At 42.1% G+C, this 21,865-nt stretch overlaps 2 pseudogenes; both read right to left on the bottom strand.

Moving 5' to 3' along the window:
• Positions 1–3,998: 3,998 nt before the first annotated feature.
• On the bottom strand, positions 3,999–7,911 carry LOC101726730 (splicing factor 3B subunit 1 pseudogene; annotated as a pseudogene).
• Positions 7,912–18,839: 10,928 nt separating this feature from the next.
• On the bottom strand, positions 18,840–19,432 carry LOC101726361 (dual specificity protein phosphatase 18-like; annotated as a pseudogene).
• Positions 19,433–21,865: the final 2,433 nt, after the last annotated feature.

Here is a 21,865-nt window from a genome sequence, read left to right as displayed (position 1 = left end):
GCACGTCTTTTCATCTGGAAATAGATCCAGATGTTTTAGGAGAATTTGTATTGGATCTGAAAGAATCTGGATCCTTTTGGTAAAAGTCTATTTTGTAGACTGATATCAAACCCTTTAGCTCTATCTACATGAAAGGGTCCAGGTTCTGTTTCTGTGTGATTTAGACCCAATGGAAAAGCCAAATGCTTTTATAGTGTACGTGCTCCATCCTGATGGGCCTGGAGACTGTTACTCTCCTGCCTTCTACAGACCACCCATAAAAAGAAAAGAAAAATGACCATCCCTAGAGTTTAATGCAGAACGTAAACCTTTACTACTTTATTAGATACTATATTCTCACAAAAATGGACTATTCCCATTGAACTAAATTAAAAGAAACTTAGATGCATCAGAAAGCCCCAACGAAGTGATCTATTACATCTGTCTTCTTATCTTTGGACACGGATTGTATTTACAACAACTCCAATCAATAAACTATATAACAGTTTTAAAGTCCCCCCTGAGAAGTGGATACTGTAATCATTATCATTAATGTGCTTTGGTTAGATCTCACAAACCCTCCATGAAAAGGAAATTGTGTTTATTTGGAGTTATTGAGCATTAACAGGCCATCTTCTCCATTCTGTGGCTTCCAGATATCCAAGAAGTGAGGGAAATAGTTCATCAATCATTATACACTTTCTTTACCAGGGTATCGGGTCCTACCATCCAGGATGTAACACTAAAACAGCTACCACTGGGTTAATCTCATCCCATTGGTAACCAAATTCCTGTGTTACTTTTAAGGCTCTGCATTTAAATCAGACTCTCCCATTTACAGTCTGTGAAAATTTGGGCTGTAGCTCTGAGACATTGGTACCTATCTCTTCTTGGTTTCTCTAATTCTCTTCTGTACCCACTAGAGATATTACTTCTTTCATGTTAAATGTGCTGATCATGTAATATGTATAGGCACCAAACATCTATATTATGTAAATCACTGTTCTGCAATATAGCAAGTCTGACAGTGTCATAAAAGAAAATTAGGGTAGTCTGACAGGATTTAAGCAGCCACCAGTTATTTCTTAAGGTGATGTTAAACGAGATACATTATCTATAAGGAACACTGGATGGGACCTAAATTATTGCTATTAGTAATAGGTAGTTTTATTTTATTATTTCTAAGATATATGGCCATAATAATATAATATGGTGGAAAGTAACAGACATTGTTCCTTTATAGCATTATAGAACTAGAGGGAAAATGAATTCAGTTCACATCCCAAATCTTCCATGTTCAAATGTGTCTGGCTACAGCCTTGGCCACAATGCCTATCTTTATAAAGTTGATTCTTGTGAGTTCCTTTGGAACTCCCAAAAGTGACCCATTGGCTTCGTCAAATTCTGGGCAATATGAAGTCTTCTCTAAAATACAAGTCCCTGCAAGTGTGTGGATATCCATTATGGGTGCAAATTTTTTGTGTATATGTGTGTTAATACAGATAGTATAAAGCACTAAAGTAACATTAAAATGTAATCACAAAAATACCTGGGACAGTTTCATGAGGCTTTTTTTGACAGAAGTACCTATCAAATGGCTACGTAATATTGCATATAATAATGTGAAAGGACTAAGATGTGATACTTATATGTATCAACTCCTCAAGATGGCTGTATTCATCTTGTATCACAAATATTTACTATTAATAAAAAAAGAGACAGGGTATATCATTTGCAGGTAGAAATTTCCTATGATGAGTATTATCATTATGTATATCTAAATTGTACCAATAAATGTTTTGGTTTAAAAAGGTAGAAGAAAAATAACATATAGATGGGTGATACATACACACAGTGGTATGCAGGAAAATGTTTCACTTGCTTTCTGAGAAAAAAAAGACATTCACTACTTTGGCATTTGCCGGTTTCCATGGTGTAAATACTTCACCATGGCTGCTTTAAAACTATTGATGTGATTGAGCATTCAGTTTTTTTGAGCAGCCAGGGACTGGTTTTACCACATTACTTCTCTCTCTCTCTCTCTCTCTCTCTCTCTCTCTCTCTCTCTTTGTCAAGAAAGAGGATTTTTGACAAAGAGGGGGATTTAACTAGTTGATCTCAAAGTTGCCTTGCCATTTAACATTATGCTTTCTCTGTTTACATTTATGTACTATAACTTATTGGTATAGCTTGAATAGGATACTAGGTGGTCCAGAGTGACATTAATCCTACTGAAACTAAAAAGTTTATCAAAGCAGAAATTTAAAGGGCACTACACAAATCTAGGGCTTTGAAATCCATCGCTTCTCCCAGTGTTTCCCAAGTGCGTGCAGAAATGGATTTTCAGATGGCTATTTATCATTGCAATCACTTCTTTCCATGGGATTTGTATATCTTTGTGTGTAATTTTTTTTTCCCCTTCAAAATGACTGTCTTTGTTTCAGATGTTCCAAAAAGAAATTTCATTCTGTGCCCTACCAAAAATAAAAGAGGGACAAAAGTTAATTGTATCTGAACTGAAGTGTAACTATGGCCCTATTAAAGAGGTGTCGTTATGGGCTATTGATCGCAGTGCACAGGAAAAGCTTGTCATGTAAAGTCGAGAGGTTAATGTAATTACAAGAATGGGCAGCAGGATCAGCTGTAGCCCAGAAGTGGTGAATAACTAAAAGCTGCTTTAGAGACACATAATGTTGTCAAAGCATAAATAATTCATCCTAGCATTCGAGAAGAAATTACTCCACTGTTCCAGCATATTATTCAACCATTAAAATCTTGCCATTTAAAGACTTTTGATGTGGTCATATTTCCAGTTTCTAAGACATACGGAGGCATGCTACCTTTGTTAAGCCTTATTTTGAGCAGTTTTCAAAGTATCAGAGGGAATGTGGAAGAGATCCACGATTTGTTTAATACCACAGTACAGTTTTAGATAAGAGAGAAGAAGCTGGGAGGATTTATGCTGTATCTACTAGCCAAGTAGGAATGAAGATTAAGCAATATGGGATAGAAGTTTTAATTCTTGAGCTGGGCCAAGTTTCATTCACTCTAAGCCTTTGCTGCTCCAATCCCTGAGAAATTTCTTTAGTCCCCCAAAATTAGAATAAGAATGAGAAATAACACAGATTCCCCCTACTCTTCTGGTAAGTATTCTCATAACTGCTCACTGACTCTGATAAAAATGCTCTAACAATCTGGTTTGGAATTGAATTTCCTTCTCTTTGGATGTTGTTATTGTTTTGCCTTCAATCTTTCCATTTAGTAACAAGTTTTGAGCAACCATGGCAAACTGATAGCTCCAGGCCACTCGGAATCAATAACCACCTGCTATCTCTCTAGTGGTCACAACTACATTTATATGGTCTTGTTTTAGCATGTAAAAGGCAATGAATAAAACAATTAATATAAAAATGCATATAAATATGAAATAATAAACAAAAGTGACCCTTGGGGGGCACATACCATTCTCTAGTTCACTCCCAAGTCCATTATACTCCTTGAACTTTGGTCCTCTAAGATGACCCAGGTTTCTCGACCAGCTGACTTCCGTTTGGAGATCAATGAGTGGAAGACCTAGATGCCAATCTGAGAGCAGGAAGAGAGAGCTGAGGGTGCGCCTCACAGGTTCAGTTCTGGAGGTAGTTGTGCCTTTAGGGCATCTTTCAGAAGTCTTCCATGTCTCTGGCCTCCTTTAAGCTTTGGTAGTACTTTTTTTTTTGTACACAAACATTTGTTTCTCAATTAAACATTCCCTTTAAATACAAGGAATGAATTCTAAATCTTCATAAAGATGAATTAAAAATGAAATCCCTTCAGTTTAGTGCATGTAATCACTGTGTTCTTGGTCGCTTCTGGCGTTTATTGTTTAACATCAAAAACAAAGACAGGTTATTTAAAAATCATGCTACTGGATTTTTAGTTCTTCCTCTAGGACCAGCTCCATACGGAGCTGCAAAGTTTAAAATTGTATATCACCAAATTGAAGCAACTTTAAGGGTGAAACGGCTGTGCACGGGACCCTACAAGATGTAGTCGAGGTCGTAGTGGATGCAAGTATTGTTGTTGTCCTTGTAGATGTGGGGGTAGTGGGCCATGAGCGCGTCCTGGGAGCCGATGTAGATGGAATTGTAGATCTTCCAGTACATAGTCCCAGACCTTCCGAGCCAGATGAAACAGACCCTGCAGGCGGTACTGCAGCGTCCTGCAAGTACGCTGGCGACCCGGAGCCTCTCCAGCACGCCCATGTCAGCCTGGATCACGTGGGGCGATGTCTCGAACACATTGGGCCACACGTAGTTCAGCAGGTGATTCAGAGAATCCTCACAGCCAAAGTCGTACACGCCCAGGGACATGTGCTGCTCCACCGCACTGGCCTTCTGCCTGTGCGCAAGGTTCCCATCCATTAAAGCATCTTACAGTAATGGCGTCATGGCGTAAATGTAGTCTTTGCCCATTTCACCAATATATTCGAACAAGAAGAACAGCGATTTCAACACCCCATTCAGTTCGGGAACTCTGTACTCCTTCATGAGGGCGAGGAGCACTGTGAAGGTGGAGCAGTCTCGAGGATGATAGCTATGGCCACGGAATGCGCACTCTGTTCTGCCTTTCCTGAACCTTGAGGTTGTTTAGAAGCATGGCCAATACATCGTGAGGGCCAATGGCCTTTATAATATAGCCAAATGTGTTGACTGTGGCTCTACGGATAGCTTACTTGTGAGCTTTTAGGAGCTCTAAAAGCTCAAAGCAAATCCTCATCCACTCTCTTGCAGACACATATTCAGCTCCCCTGTCAGCAGTATGTCCAACAAGGTCGATACAGTTCTCTTGCACTTTCTCATGCCTGTTCTTCAAGATGGGAGTGAGTCTGGTCAGCAGATCCTTAATTGGCTGGTGGGGTCATCTTGTACATATCTATTACATTTACAATAGCCTTCAGGGCTCCAAGAATGCTGCCCAATACTTTGGGATACTCTTCACCCAAATATTCATACAGCATGACACCCAAGTGCCTCATCAACTTTTCCTTCTGACAAGTCTTCATGACCACAGCAGTGCGAGAGATGAAATCCACTGCCTGCTGCCTGACTTTGGCGGATTTGTTTTTTAAAGGCCACAGAACTGTACTGCAGATCTGAGGCAAGTATGGTTTGACTCGTTTCCCAAGTGCATTGACCACTGTGCCGAAGCCATTCAACATCACCGAGTCCTCTAGTCTGTTCTTGGAAAGCATAAAGAATACCATCAATCAGTTGTTCTTCAAGTTTGTGATCAATATCGGCTGCTCCTAGGTTGCCCATAATTTTCTCAACTGTTTCCATCACCGTTTTTTGGTACTGCTTGGCTTCATCTTTCAGATCGTCCACAATCCTGCATATGATTTCTGCTGCACCTACTTTGTTTGCTAACTCCACAGTGATATCAACTAACTGTCAGTAATTTCTTCTATCCAAAGCCATTCTGTGCTCCAGAAGTGTTTAAAGAAAGGAGGAAGAATCTCTGTTTTAGTGTAGTTTGCTTCTACAGCATCTGTTCCACAACACTGTTTTACTACCTTCAGCATGATTTTCTTCATGTCTTCATCAGGAGACTGGAATTCTCAAATAAGGATTAACATCACTTCTCTGGTATAGTAATTGGCATATTGTGGATCCACAAGAGGGATAAGATACCCAACAGCCCTTAAGAGAGCAGCCAAATCCTTCCCTCTGTGTTGGCGGATACCCTTCCACAGGGCCTTCAGCACCAAATCAAAAGACTCGATACCGTAAGGAGTCGCTGCTTCAGCCAAGGCAGCAATGGCCAGCGTGCTGATGGTTCAAACTTTCTGCTGCTCATCCGCAAGACCATGCTCAGTGATTTCAACTAAGCTTCTGAGCTGTTGCAGGATGGCACAGCCCATGAGAATCACTGTCTGCTGTACAATCTTAATACCCATGTGTCTGGCTTGCCAAGACGTCTTGCTTTTGCACACAGCTTTTAAGAATGGCAATAAGGAAGGAATGCCAAGCGCAGAGGCTACAACAGCGAAGGCTGTAGCTGTCGTGTTACAGACATACTCGTCCATGTTGTCTATGTCAGGTCTCACGGTGGAGAGCATAGTAGCCAGACCAGCAGCCTTTGCCAAATTAGAAATGATCTCTCGGCCTTCCACTCTGGCATAGTAATCTTCATCAATCAATTAATCTTGTGCACATACGGCCATACTAAGTCATCTAGTTTGTACAATATCCTATCAATGACTTTCATGCGCAAATGGCACTCCTGGTCCTCAAGTGTAGAAGGCATCAGCAGGGGAAGAATCTGATTAAACAGAGGCCCAGCTCCAAACTCCCTCGCTTTATCAGTGATCCGGCATAACGCAGCCTTTCTCATTGGAGGTGTTCCATTCTTAATTTTTAAAAGCAGCTTCATTATTTTTCTCTCCTTTTGTTCTTCTGGACTAAGTGTTGATTCATCAACATCAACCAACAGTTTATCAAAGTACTGAATATCATCAGGTTTTAGGAATGGAAGATTTCCAGAAGGCAGGTCATTGACACTTTTCATAGTTCTGTCTTCTGTCTGCATGTGGAAAACAGTCATTCCACCTAACAGTGTTGGAGTTGCTGTCAGCTTCCAGGCCAGGGTTCGAATGGAAATATAACCAGTTGGAGGTGGAAGTACCTTGTATTCTTCTGGGAATATAGCATCCAATTCTTCATCAGAGAGTGGGCAGTTTTGCTCATCAATTTCTCTCTCCCACCTCCAAGCCTAAAGCTGTTTAGTGATCATACTCATTATGTGACCTGGAGTTGGGGTGGCCATGTTCATGGCTGGAGTGCCAATGGGCATCTTTCCAGCAGTCAGAACAGGAGTGCTTCCACCCATCTGACTGGCCAGGGTCTCATCCTATCGGGACTTTCTTTTACTGGCTCCAGGAGTCGATGTCTCCCCAATTGAATCTCCACCTTGATCTGTTCAAGGAGTCTCCACCCATCCACTTCCGTGCCCAGGAGTATCTCTCTCGGTTTTGGGGGTCTCGTCTCATCTGTTTTTATGAGTGCTAGAAGTCGCGCCTCTGTGGCCCGGGGTCGCGTGGCTGGGTGTGTCGCCTCTGCCAGGAGTAGCAGCTCCTGCAGGTGTGTGACTTGGTGTGGGATCCCAATTTTTTGAGCCAGGGGTTGCTCCAGGGGTTTCACTTCCTTTTGCACCACTTGGTGTCTCATCCCATCTTAAGGATGGGGTATGCCCAGGGGTCTCTGCCTGGTCCTAACTGGACAGCTTTTTGGGAGTGGCACCAGGAGTCTGGTTGGCAGTCTGATCCCAGCGCCACTTTTGCTTTGAGGGAGGCTGGGATGCTTCTGCACCATTGCTGACTTTCAGCTCTCCAGCTTTAACTTTCTCTGCTAGCTGTTGCCCAATTTCTCTCTCTTCCTTAGTCAAGTGCTGTTCTCGCATTACATCCATGTAAGTCCAAGTGTTCATTTTAGGGTCAGGGGTCTTCCCTCCGTCTGCAAAAGGATCAAGATGCTCCGGGAAAATGATCATGGTCCCCCTGTGCTTTTTGTATTTGTCCTCCCTGTCTGCAATGTTCGATCTTCGGAGGCTGGTGGTCAGCACACGGTTCAGATTGTTCTGTTGACTGTGGAATATAGTTGAGCAACGCCACAGGGGCATGCTACCCTGGCTTCTTCTGGCCAAGCAAGCTGGTTAATGATGAGTAGTAATTGTCATCATCTTCAGGTTCAGTGGCAGCAATTGATATCATGTAGCCAGCAAATCTGCTGTCACTTTCACCATAAATCTCCTTGTCATAGTAGCCTGTGGAATCAAAGGTCCACTCCTTTTGCTTCACCAAGAGCCTGCCTTCTTGCCTTGAATCTTTCGAATTTGTGCTTCAATATCTTGCCTTTCAGGAGGGCTCCTGTCATCCCCAGAACTCATGAGCATGTCACGCTGTACCTGGATTGGACAAACAATACAGCTGATGGATGGAATATCCGCTTTCCTTATATAGTCTGGATTTGAAGCTCATGCCAGGCAGAGGGTGGCTGTGTGTCAGCTTTGGTAGTACTTTTCCACTCTTGTTTCTGCAGACTTTTGCAATCTTAGCAACACTTTAAGTCTCCAAGTTCCTCAACAACCATGGTGGGCTCTCTGTAGGCAGTCCCTTTAAAAAGGTCTTCAGATCTCTCAGCTCATTGATCCTGATTGATACAGACAGCTAGTCACCTATCAGGGGAAAATTCCCCCTCAGAACATTCTATAGAAGAAATGCCTTGTCATTGTCCTTAGAGCATCATAAAAGTTGCTAAAACCATGACCAAAACTTTTTAGAGAAAATCATATCAAAACATTCTGAATCAGAGAAGGGTGATGTCCCCTTTTACAGGCCAGGTCATACCAGCAGCCAACTCATTGTCTTCAACCACTGTGAAGAGGACACTTGTATCAGAGAGCTGGGCTCTGCTTTTAAATCATTCACATTATACACTGGCTATGGTTTATTTCAGTCATTGCAAAGATTTTCTGCTTTTAAACTAAAAGCTATGTCCCTCTGGGTTATTTCTGGTTTTGGATTTGCAATGAGATGATATAAACATGATTATTTTTAAAAAAGAAATATAAAATATTTATCCAACATGTCTGTATATTTCTATTCGTGGAGCTATCCAGCGGAAGTGTACTCATCCAAGCTGTGTGATATGTTATAGGAGTGACACTGTGGTTCGCTTCAGGCACTGCTTCCTTACTGTCCTCAGTACTAGCAAATGTTTCCATTTCTCAGCAGTACATAGAACTCATGACTTCATTCCTTCGTCAAGTCCATCCATGTTCAATCCAGTAAGCTGTTGTATCATTTCCATCTCAAAAACACATGTTAATTCTCTTTATTTCTATCATCACTAATACTTAGTGCATCCTGCAATCATCTGTGATCCCCTGGATTAATATTAATGGAATAACCTCTCTGCTTTCTTTTTTGCCTCCCTATTCTCCTTTTCACACAGAGCAGCTAGTGTGATGTTTCCAAAATTCAGGTCAGATTGCATCACCCCTTCCTGCCCCCAGGAAACCCTCTGGTGGCTCCTTTGATCTACCAGACCCCTACGCTAACCTGCTGCTTCCTGTCCTTGTCCCTCCCTCATGATACACTAGGCATTATGAACTTCTTTCTAAGTGGCAAACACAACTTCTTTGCACATCCTGGTCTTCTTGTCCTCCTGCCTCGAGCAATCTGTTTCCAGTCTTTACTTGGCTGCTTACTTCTGCCCAAATACCACACTTTCAGAGAAGCCTGCAGACCACACTCTGTAACATGCTGCCGCTCAGGCTGCCCTCCACCTCAGCCTACTATGTAGTTTCCCTTTATTACTTATCGCTGTCAACAATGCATCAATTCTATACTTGTAACTGTCCTACCTAGAATATGATCTTGAGTTCAGAAATCTTGCCCATACCGTTCACTCCTTCTTCTTTAATCCTGAGCTATTCCAGCATATAGAGTTATTGTCTTTCAACAAATATTATCAATAAATATTGATAAATAAAATAAATAATAAAATAAATATTGATAATGCTGTTTACTTTGTGCTCCAATCATTTTATTCTCTCTTAGTGGGAATTGGCCCAATCTTACCTTGCTCTCTCCAGTGCTGGACCATACTAGAATGTATGTGACATAAAATCGTCCTCATTTTCAATGCTTCAAGAATACTTTCTAAAACTTTGCTTCTTAATACAATATTAACCTAGTGGTCAAGGAAAGAACATGGAGCTTATGAATTCAGAACTGGGATACAAAGGAGAGCTGAAGAGAACAAAAAGAAGACCCAGAACACAAGTCTTTTCCAGAATGAGCGAATCCTTTCCATACCAGACCCCTAGGGTGGAGCACTGCCCCATTCTTTCTAAAATCATCAATATTAGAGTTAGTGCCTAGGATTAGCAATGTTCTAACTTCTCACTTCACTCATAGCAAACTTTATCAGGCAAGTTTGGAAGTTCAGAGGAGCAGTCTTGATTTGGAATTCTATGAGGCACTGTGTAATTGGGCAGTTTATCTAACCTCATTTTTCTCATCTGAAAATAAGGTAGTTGCAGTTGATGCTAATATCTACCTGTCCCTGCATAAGGCGGAGATGACTCAGATGACCCAGTGTCTGTGTACGTGCTTTGGGATGTGTCCTTCACCACACAAACTGACTGCTTGCTAGGCAATCATTATGGTTGAGAGAGATAGAACGATAATTTACAAAGGCAAGGGGTAGAAATCTACACCAACCATCACAAGGGTCTACAAAGAACATTCCCCAGGTGCTGAACATTTAGAGAAAATTAGAGCATTCACTTTGGCAGCACATGTACTAAAATTAGAGAACGAGAGAAAATATCAGACCTTTGTGGAGGGGTAGGAGCCAGAAGACCTTGGTCTAGGAAGTTGTGTTTTGCAAGTTTGTTTGGTGGGGAGTATATGCATTTTGTTTTGTTTTCTGAGGCACCAGGTATTGAATCCAAGACCTTCACATTGAGATACACCCCAAGCCCTTTTTAAAATTCTTTGGTCAGAGACAGTGTCTCATTAAATCACTAAGTTGCTCAGACTGGGCTTAAATTTGTCATCCTTTTGCCTCAGCCTCCCAAAGTGCTGAGACTATAGGTGTGCATCACAATACCAGGCTTCTAGAAAATTTCTGTAGAGATGATGAGACTTGAACAAAGAGCTATCATTTAGCACACAGAAAGAGGGACAGGTGACTAAGCAGAAGGAACCTCTGTCCAGAGGTTAGAGAAGTAAGAAGGAACAGCAGAAGCAGGTGCAGGGAGTGTCTGAAAAAGCCTGGGGTGTAGTAAGAAATGAGATGAATAAGCCAAGAGAGGAGCTAAACAGTGGGAGGCCCAAAACTCCAGAGGAGGAGACAGTGTCGTGATCTGGAACCATGCAGGATGTGATCAAAAGAATATCCTGTAGCACTGAAAATCTCATTTTTTAAATCAAAAGAAAACAATGCTTGCATTGGGTGGGGGGCGGATGGATCCCCAGTGAGTGCAGTAAATCTAGCTACACCTGGAGAACAGAGATCTCTCTCGGAAGCCACATTTTGTGAAGGATCTTGGCCTCAAAGCTCCTGGTGGAGAGCAGGGAGGCAAATGGCAAGTGCATCCTACAAGGGGGTCCCACTTGTGCATAACCCAAAATCTGACAAAATTTTCTTTTCTGTTTGTGATGAACTCGGCTGACTTTAAGAAATAAAAGAAGTTTGAAACTTCAAAGATTTCAGCAGATTTAGAAATCTAAGAGGCAAATGAAAAAGCCCACTTACCTGGAAACTAGTAGGTTTGGATTTGGTTCATGTGGCCTCCAGCTTGTGGGCTCAATACTTACTTTCCAAGACCTTAGTTAATTTGTTGGTTAAAAATTTGGTTAGAGTAGAAAATTTCTAAAACATTCACATAACTAGCTAGTGCCAGAGACACTAGAAACTGCCTGCTTATTTAAGTCTAGAGGCTACTTAAATCACCAGAAATATCGATTAATTTTTCTCATTTGGACTTATATAAAGGATGGAAAATAGAGTGGTAGAAATGGAAGGAGTTTGCCGGTAGCGGAAACCAGGTCAAATACAGAATGGTTGACTATGTACTGAAGTCCAATCATCGAAGATCTTACTATGGTCACAGATTTAAAAACTCACACAAAGTGTGGCTTAGAGGGACAATGGAAGGGAAGGCAGATTGGAAGAAAATGCTCTCAAACTGTGTTCAAGAGAATCTCAGCATTTCTGGGAGACTAAATCTATTATATCAGGAGGAGAGAAAGAGAGAGAGAGAGAGAGAGAGAGAGAGAGAGAGACTTTACATTGAGAACATCCCCTGAAAGCCTCTTGCCCTCAGAGGTGAGGTTTTTAGGTCATTGGATCAAGCGAGTGCTACACTCGTGAAAAATTAATCCACCAATTAGCCTATAGCTAAATCAGTTGTTATGAGGTTTTGCTGGTCAGAAGAGGTAGGTCACTGGTGGTTTGGCCAGAAAGGGTATATCTCCCTCCCTGCCTCTTCCCCTTTCTTCCTGCCTACTGCTTCCTGTCCACCATGATGTGAGTGGCATTCCTCCACCCAGATCCTCCACCAGCAGATATAGATTAAAAATGTGAGCCAAAATGGAGCTCTCCTTTAAGTTGTTGGTGTCCTGTATTTGTCCTCCGCAACAAGAAAGTGACTAAGATAGTCAAATAATTTGGGAAATGATTATTCAGCCAAATAATAGAGCTTTCTTTGTGGCAGGACTTCTTAGCACCTTTTGTGTGTTCTAGGGTTCCATGACTCAATAAAGACATCATACAAAGCAATTTCTTTTCTTTTTCTAAAATACAGACATGATTTTCTTCCTCACCATCTTCCTGCCATCTGCCCCTACAAACATTTTAGCGTATGTAATGTTTGTCAAACAATACAAAATCCCTGGAGTGCTTGACCCCTGGGTCAAATGGTCCCAGTAGAGGCCATATAAGTATTTAACTCACCCTGTGGGAGTAGAGTGATAAGCCCTAAATTAATCTTCAGGCAAAATTAAGCACCTACTAATTGACAGTTGCCATGGTAGATACTAAAACTTATTGCCACTATTATCAGAAGATTTTGAGATTCTCAAAAATAAATGCTATACACATAAAAAGATTCATAACCAGATAAATGCTCTTTCAAATAAATGATTTTTGGTAGAAGGAGTAGCACCCTTGGCCTCTACACTGAGTTACTTCCCCAGCCCTTTTTTTATTTTTAATTTTTGTTTTGAGACAAAGTCTCTAAGTTGCCCAGGCTGAGCTCAAACTTTCAGTCCTCCTGCCTCAGCCTCTCAGTGCTGTGATTGCAGTGTGGACTACAGTGTACAGTTCTCTAAGATTCTCTTATGCGCTAAGTGTTAAAAAGTATAGCAAGGACTGTAGGGATCTTGGGAGCCTGAGGTTTAATGCACTTTAGCCTTGAGAAGAGCCTTGTGTAGTAGGGGTTTGGCATTGTCCTGGGAAGTGGGCGGGACTAGGTCGGTTTGGAGGAAGAGTTGGACATTTTAGTCCAGGGCTGCTGGGGTCCACAATAAAGAGGTCAATCCACAGCCGACCATTCCAGGTGGTGAAGGAGAATGCTGGATGACCAAGGAGAAAGTTGTGGGTTACAAAGGGCTCATACACCAGGCACAAGACACCTGAGCCCCACCATGCAAAGGTGGGGAATTATGCAGTTTAGGGCAAGCATGGCATGTGCTCAGAAAATTGTCCTTGCTGTTAGTGTCCCAGGAACAGACCAAAGATGCTGACTAGCCATTGGCCCCATTTCAAGACCAATATATATTTTTTAAATTTCTGGAGTGACCATTTACAGTGGACCCTTCGGTTTATATGCTTTTTTACTTTATTTTATTTTATTATTTTATTTTATTTTTGCAGTGGTGGGGATCATACCAATGGCCCCATTGCAGTTGATCCTCTGTATTCACAGATTCCATAGCCATGGATTTAACAAACCACAGTTTGGGAAGAAATTTTCCTCTCTAGTGAACAGGTACAGATTTTGTTTTCCTCATTATTTTCGAAACTATAAAGTATAATAACCATGTATCGGCATTTACATTCCATTAGGTATTATAAATAATCTATAAATGATTTGAAGTATATATGAGAGGGTGGGTTGTACATTAGTGGTAGAGCACTTGCCTCACTTGCTAGAGGCCCTGGGTTTGGTCCCCAGCACTGAAAGAGAGAGAAAAGAAAATAAGGAAGGGGAGAGGGAGAACTGATGCAAATAGCACTTTTATTACAAAGTACTTGAGCATCCACAAATTTTGGTATCCATAGGAGTCCTCGGAACCAATTTGTACATATACCAAAGGATAAGTCCATTTCATGCCAGAAAGAGTTTAGGGGAGGAGTGAACAGAGTGTTACTATTTTCTCTCTTATTTTAACAAATAAACCACCTTGTGGTAAAGGAAGGGTTGGATGGACTATTTTTAGCCTCTTCCCAATGGACACTAGTGATAGAAGATACAGACATGTTCTAATCAAAGGTTCAGATATTCTGCCAGGCTAGCTCTAAGCACTAAGTAAACATTCTAAAAATAATATAATAAACTTATACAACCAGGAAAGACAAACTGTGGATGGAAAGTGATTTCAAGTGCTTCCTCATTCACTTTGGAGCTTTATTTGAATATCAGCCAAAATGAAAGAGCCACCGACACATCTAAGGGAAAGAGCCTCAAAAGAAGCTTAGCAAGACCTCCTTCCTGAGTATTTTTACTTCGAGGCTTAATAAGAGCCTTCCCTCGCCCATCTGGAGCTGTTCCTCAGTAAAGAGCAACACAAAGTAGTAGCCTGATAGCAATATGACCGAACCCCTCCTCACTGATGTCACGTGTGAATGTGGTGGGCCCAGTCTCTTCAGAGGTCATTCTGAAGCCAAGCAATAGGTGCAGAAATGAAACAGAGAGGGGAAGCTGCGAACAACTGGTCCTACACAGTCCCCACCCCAGCTTCACCCTTCCCCATCCTGGCCCATCCCAACTGGCCTCACCTACTCTCTATCTGTGGGAATCACAGGATGAGAAAGAAGTAAATTTGCTACACAGACTTTTTCAGGTGAGGAGATGGGGGAGAGGCTGGTCATCTAAGGTACCAAAGGGCCTAGGTTTAGTGTTTTGTTTTGTTTTTTGTGATACCTGGGATCAAACTCAGGACCTTATGCTTGCCAGGCAGGTGTGGCGCCACTGAGCTAAATCCCCAGCCCCAGGGCCTAGGTTTAGACCCCTCAGTTGAGTATCCTTTGTCCACTAAGCTTGGGACCAGAAATACATCAGATTTTAATTATTTTTAAATTTTACCATAATTGCATATACATTATGAAATATCTTAAGGATGGGACCCAAATCTAAACATGAAATTTATATATGTTTCATATACACTCAATATACATAGCCTGAATGTAATTTTATATGATGTTTTAAATAATCTTGTACATGAAACAAGGTTTCATGGTGTGAAATTTTCTACTTGAGGCATCATGGTGGCCAACAGAAAGCTTTGGAGTTTGAACCATTTCAGGTTCCTGATCTTTGGATTAGGGATGGTCAATCCAGCTTTACAGAAGTTACATTAGAAATCTCGTTTTCCTATGAATATCTTTAAGTATTCTACATTGCTTCCAGTGAAAATGCCATGTATCCATTTTGGAAATGTTTCTCCTTTTCAAATTGTATTAAATTTTGGAAGTCTGGACTCTCTTTATATTTTAATTAACCTATGACTTAAGAGATCATTATACTGGCATATCTGGTTAGCAATAAAAGAAACAACACAAAACCGGAATGGCTGGAAAAGTAAAATATCAGACATTCCAAAATAATTTTTCAGGCTCCTCTGCTGACCTTCCAACAAACCTCCAGTTTCCACTGAGCACTAGTTAAAAACCACGGCTGGGTTGGCTTCCAACTACTCCTTCTTACATATGTAGCCAGCCTCCCACCCACAGAGCTCAGCAGTTCTGGCAGAGGCCAGTGCTTGGTGTTATGAGTGAATGCAATTGGAAAGCACACTAAGTAAAATGAAGTTCATTTGGACAGGATCATGAGATAAATGCTCAGTTGTTTAACTGTCTCCTTTTTAAATGCAACTGCTTTTAGCTCCCTTCTTTTCAAAGGAAAGCTTGAGAATACAGCACATGATTTTTTGCAGGTTTTGCTTACTCTAAATAATGCAATCAATCCAGCCCCTCCATAGATAAGAGTGTAGGGGGACAACCACCAATCCCATCAGCAGTCCTGCCAACTCCATCTTGCCTGAGCCTGACCCTCTCCAGAAAGCTCACTTATAGAAAGATACCATTGAGTGCTGTCCGAGGAGCTTCCCCACAGGAAAATGTGATGTCACTGTTTCTAGGAAAAAGAAATTCACCTTGAGCTGCAATAAACTGACATTGCCTACATGGTGTCTTGCGCCTGATTGCATGCAATGGAAAATAAATCCTGGCTGCCCAGCATCCTTCTGCTAATCTATCTGTGTTGGAGAAAAGAGGCAGGCAAGATGATGTGGAATAGTTACTGCACATGGCATTCATCTTCCTGCGATGATGAAGCAGGAGACAAAATACTCAGTTTGTCAGAAACTGACAAAGCAGGGAGAAAACCAGCAGCTCATTATCATTTCAAAAGCTGAGCAGAGGTTTGAGCAGGAAAGAGAGGAAGCAGAGATGAGAACACAAGGACACATGTCCTCCCTGTAAGAGCTTGACAGAGTGAAATAAATCAGCCCCATTGAAGACACAAAGCAGTACCCATGGGCAAGGCAGCGGGGCATGTGTTTGCTCTCTCTGAAGTTTCTGAAGCATCTCCCAATTTAGTCAACGGTGGAAGAAGCCAGATGAAAGATGATCAGGATTGGAGTGGCTGGTGGGAAACTCAAGAGCCCTCCTCGGTATGAGTGTGTGGGCAGAGCAGGATGTGGAAGTTGGCATTAATGTGTTGCCATCTGGGAGAGCCAATGTGACATAGCCGGTGTACAGCAAGAGCAAGCGGTGAAGGCAAGCAAAGAGGAACTCACGGAAAGGAGGCCAGCAGACCAGCCCCGTGCCACACAGGACAGTGATGGCCAAGGTGACTGAGTGATTTCCTGGCCTTGCAGGGACTCTTTGAGGTCATATTCTGCCTGTTCAGCGGGAGTAACTGGCAAGGTAGAGTGGAAGGTCATTTCGGTTATGGACTAATTCAGGAAAGAAAATGGGAGTGAATGCATGTTAGCCCTTCTTTCTCTAAGAAATATCTATGCCTTCTTCTCCACCCAACTCCACAGTCCTCCTCTGATTGGACAGCACCAGAGATCAAGTTGGGTGTTCCCGTGCAAATGACACAACACTGAAGGCACTCTTAAATGGATTGGACCAGAAGAGTGTAGGTTTGGGTCCAGACTCTGACCCGCTTTTTTTAATTTATAGGTTTATTCATATTCACTCCAAATTGTGAACAGTCTAAATATCCTTTAATGGGTGAATATTAAAAAAACCTCTGGTATAACCGTACAAAATACCATAAAAACAACACAGGTGAATCTCAAAGACAGGATGCTGAGAGAAAGAGTGAATTTTCAGGCTCCATCCTCTAGGACTCTTTACGTGACATTCTGGAAAAGGCAAAGTTACAGGGATAGAGGATAGATAAGTTTTTATCAGAGGTTGGAGTGGGAAAACATGTCTAGATTTTTGTAGGGGACAGAACTGCTGTGTATCCCGACTCTGGCAGTAGATACATAGTCTACACATGTATAAAATGCATGGAACTGCACATCCAAATCAGTTAATTATATATGTTAATTTGGAATTTAAAGATTAAAAAAATACATCCAATGAAGTTCTTTTTAAAAATGCCTTCACAGAAATTTTCTAATTTTCTAACCTGGATCTCCACCAGAACAATTGCATTGTGGGAGCTCATTCACAGCAGTCCCGGAACCTGATTTTCCTTCTTCTCCCCTGACTCCCCCACACTGGGCCCCTGGATACTCCCTTTATGAAAGTGGGGTGTGGATAGGTTTGGAGAGAAGAGGCATCTGGCTTCTACTGGCTCTGGACTCACAGCTCAGCATCAAACTGTTAAGCGTTGCTCTTGTACTTTTTTATCTCATGTGTGGTCTCAAAAGCTCTGCAGTACGATAGCTGGTCTTGAGCCAGATCCTGGCAGTGAGGGGTCTGAAGCAACCCTGAGCTCCACCGCCTAAGGTTGGCATCCACTCATTTGTCCCTTGGACACATCTACCTGTGGATCCCAGGAGTCATCAGAGTGGGCTGCTGGCTGTAATGGTCAGCAATTCTAAACAAGGCTTTTGGGGAAAGCTGTAGGCATGCCCTTGCTTCAGAACACCCCACACACACCCAGGTCACTTTGGATTAAACACAGCAGGAACTCTAAAAAGGCTTCTAAGTCTAGGCCTCTTCTGACACAGGATTGAAACCACTTTTTCCTCAGAGAGGGTGACTTTCTGGAAGAGCACTGTGTAAACAATGTCTTCATGAGGATAAGTGTGTTGAGCTGGGAGAAACAGGGCCAGAGTACACTACTCAGGATAAAATCTGTCCTTTACATTAAGCACACACTGTGTGCTGGGCACTGTGCTGTGGGATTGTTCTGTCTTCACAGATGAGAACACTGAGGCTCCCAGAGGCACCAGCTCACAAGGAGAGGAGGTGACAGAGCTAAGTCATGGTCTGCAGCTCTAGCTTTCCAAGCCAAGGCCTGTGAAAGGAACCTTCCCTGGAGGCCTGACATCAGGCCTACCTTCCTCATGGGCCCGGGAGAAGGGAACTAACACCTTCTTTCTCCAAAGGCGTGTGAAGTACTGCCATGGGCTCTCTAACACCTTGTCTTTCATGATAGCAGTCAAATAATTAGGTGAAGGTTGGCACTTACTCCAAGAATCTCAGGGTGTGCCATGGCTCTGGCTTTGGATTTGAAAGAGTGAGGTGGGCTGTGGCAGACTCCATTCTGGGTTGGTCAGTCTGGGGTGGGCTGCTGGAATCTAGGCCGGCTACAGGCACTGGACTCTGGTCTCTTTGTCCAGGGTATCACTCACCTCACCCCACCACTGCCCAGTCCATTGCCCACTTCTCAAAGCGTAGAGAACTTATCTTCTCTTACAGTTAGTGACTTTAGTCTTTAAAGATTTGGATTATAAGATTAAAAAGCTGTAGCAACCTTTCTTTTTTCTTGCCCTTGTAAAAGGCATCATCTGGTTTGCTCCTGTATCAACAAAAGTAGAATGTTCATGTTCGGATCTTGGAATAGGATCAATAACAGATCTGTACAGCTGTCCCCAATGCAGAGGCTGTCAGGGTGGCTCACAGTGGAATTACCAAGTGAATCTCCTCACAGATGCCTGGAAACACCCCCTTGAGGCAGTGATCATATGCACAGTATTCTTGCCAAACAACTGGAACTCATGGTGGATGAACAGCTCTGAAAAGTCATCACTGGGTTGGATGATAAGCCGGCAGGACTTGGCCTACGTGTGAGCATCCGGCAGGGACATGGCATGGTACTTCATGAGGTAGGCAAGACACACAGCAGCTGAGCGGCTCATGCCAGCAACACAGTGCAGCAGTGTGCAGGCTTCTTTCATCTCCACTGAATGGAGTGTTCAGCAATGGGGTCAAAGAAGTCACAGATCTGAGATGGGTGCATGAGGAACAGGCACCTGTGTGTGCCGAGTGTTCTCGGATTAGGTGTTCACTACCGCCTCTGAGACACTGATGATGGTGATCAAGTCCCTGGGCAGCAGGAGCTTATTGTTGGCAGCCACCTCACTGGAGATATACAGGGCTCTGGTGATCTGGGAAAGGCTGCTGAGTGAGGACTGCGGGAACTGTGTCAGGAAGGCATGCATGGTGATGTCCTCAAGGCAGTGGGCCAGCAGTTGGAGATACCTGAGGCTGTGTGTCTCTCTTCCAGGCTATGTCCATGGAGAGCGCTCCAGGTCAAATGGCAGTCTTCATCAGGCATGAACAAATGAGAAGCCAAAGCTTTGTTCCTCGCTCAGTAGGTACCAGCAGCTGTCCTCAGTCAAGATAAGCGAGAGCTTCTTAATTGGCTGTCAAGACTTTCTGTGACTTTTCTCCTACAGCCAGACAGAGGGCTTCGCTCAGGAGATAGCAGCATGGGGAAGTCCCAGGTGAGGATCTCTGGGGCAGAGAAATCAGTCCGGATCCCCAGAAGAAAGAGCCAGAGGCAGATGAAAGAGGAAGCAGGACATGAGGTAAGGCAAGGTCAGAACAGAAAGAGGAAGCAGGAAGTGAGGGATGGCAGAGGTCAGAGAACTACTCCAAAGTGAGGATCCAGCAGTGTCCGTGGCCGCATCAAAGAGAACCTCGATAATAATTGATCAAATACGTATTTATTGTGTCCTGACTATGTGCTCCTCTAGGCACCATGTGTTCCAATTTAATAAAGAGTAATAAAAGGCCGGGGATTTAGCTCAGTGGTTCCGTCGCCTGCCTTGCAAGAGCAAGGTCCTGAGTTTGAACCCCGGTACCAAAAAATAAGTAATAAAAATGCACTGAAGAATTTCAAGCTCTGAAAAAGCATGAAGCATGTTCTATTTAGATTTTTTAAAATATTATTCTGGCTGAGGAGTGGAAAATCAGTGGGGAAGGAAACAAGGAATAGAAGGAATTAAATGGGACGCTCCAGCTGTAATTCAGGGTGGAATGAATAGCACCTTGGAGTTGGGTGATCCTGATGGGTGAAGTGACCGGACTGAGAATATCTTTGGATTGTGCTGGTGGCACTTGGTGAGGCTGGTGTGGGAGAAACAGAGAGAAGATCAGAAATAATTCTACTCTGAAATGTGGAGCCTGGATGAACAAGGACTGGACAAGGATTAGACCCAAGAAGAAAATAAAAGTGTTGCTTGGATATGTAAATTTTCATGTATTTGTCAAATAATAAAGTGTGATAATTCAAGTACATATGAATCTGAAGTCCAAGAAAAAAAGATGAGGCCTGGATATGCATCATGTGGAGGAGTAGAAATGTATATGTTATTTAAAAATGGGGATAGGGCCGGGAACTTAGCTCAGTGGTACCATTGCCTGCCTCACAAGCTGAAGGTCCCAAGTTTGATCCCCGGTACCAAAAAAAAGTAAAAATAAAAATAAAAATGTGGATAAATGCAATAATAGAGAAACCCTCTAGAAAGAAAAGAGGACAAAACATGTTAAAATATTCCCCTATTTCCTCACTAGCCTTAGGAATTATTTATTTATTTATTGTTCCTTAAATTCTCTTATTGGTACATTTTAGGTAAACAATACATTTACATTTATCATTGGGTGCTTGTACCTGTACATGATGTATGTTGGTTCTTAAGGAATTATTTAAAATAATAATAATACAAATTTTATCTTTGACTAAAAGAAGCATCTCAGTTCTAGCCACTTGACTCTTACGAGCCTGTATAAAGACTTTCCTCATTATTTCTGTTAGGATAGTCTTATTTTTTAACTAATTTATGGAGCTCTTTATATTTCAAGAACACAAAGCTATTCCTTGCTCATATGCACATAGTTCTGCGTGGCATTTATCTTTTAAAATTCTTTGTGAGATTAGGTTTATCTCCTTTTAGAGCAGAGAGACTTTTGTAAATAGAAATAGACTTCTCCTTCATACTTTTCCCTTTGGTACACTGTTTTACAAGGCTTTGTCCTACCACCAAGATTTAAGGACAAAAATGTGGCAACCCAGAAATTTATTACGGCACTACTTATAATAGTATTTTTAAGAACTAGAAATAAAACAAAGAACTAGAAATAGCCCAAGGATTTATCAATAATGGACTTGCTAAATATGTGACTTTACTTAATAGAATGATTTTCAGCCATTAAAAATGATGTGCCTCTATTATTGACATTGAACTATCTCTCTATATATTTAGTGATAAAACATCATTATAGGATGACTCTTTTTTAATAACTGTTTTATATGAACAACAATATTTCCTTTTCTACTACTACTAATAAGGCTAACATTTCTTTAGCACATACTATACCCCAGAATCTGTCACAGGCATATATCAATTTAATAAAGTAGAGAACCAGCTGTAGATATTTCAAGGACTTCATAATGAAGTTATCACTGCCTTTCACCTAATTGGCAAGTCAGAAATTTGGCTGTTGCCTGCTGTTCATAAATGGTTCCAGCTCTTTTCCTGGAGGCCAAAAGGCTGAAGCTTTCCTCCAGTTCATGGCCAGGGGCAAACGTTCAAAAATAACCCAATATTGACTTTGACAGCTTCCCACCTGCCTGCTTGCTCTGCTTCCCACATTTCTAGAAGCACAGTCAGCAACCACCCTCACCCGCTTCTTCTGTT

The sequence above is a fragment of the Heterocephalus glaber genome, unplaced genomic scaffold, assembly GCF_053883595.1.
Source record: "Heterocephalus glaber isolate CG9 unplaced genomic scaffold, H.glaber_assembly_v1.0 deba00000621, whole genome shotgun sequence".
Lineage (NCBI taxonomy): Eukaryota > Metazoa > Chordata > Mammalia > Rodentia > Bathyergidae > Heterocephalus > Heterocephalus glaber.
The sequence above is the reverse complement of the archived record's forward strand: the minus strand, read 5'-3'. Positions and strand labels throughout refer to the sequence as shown.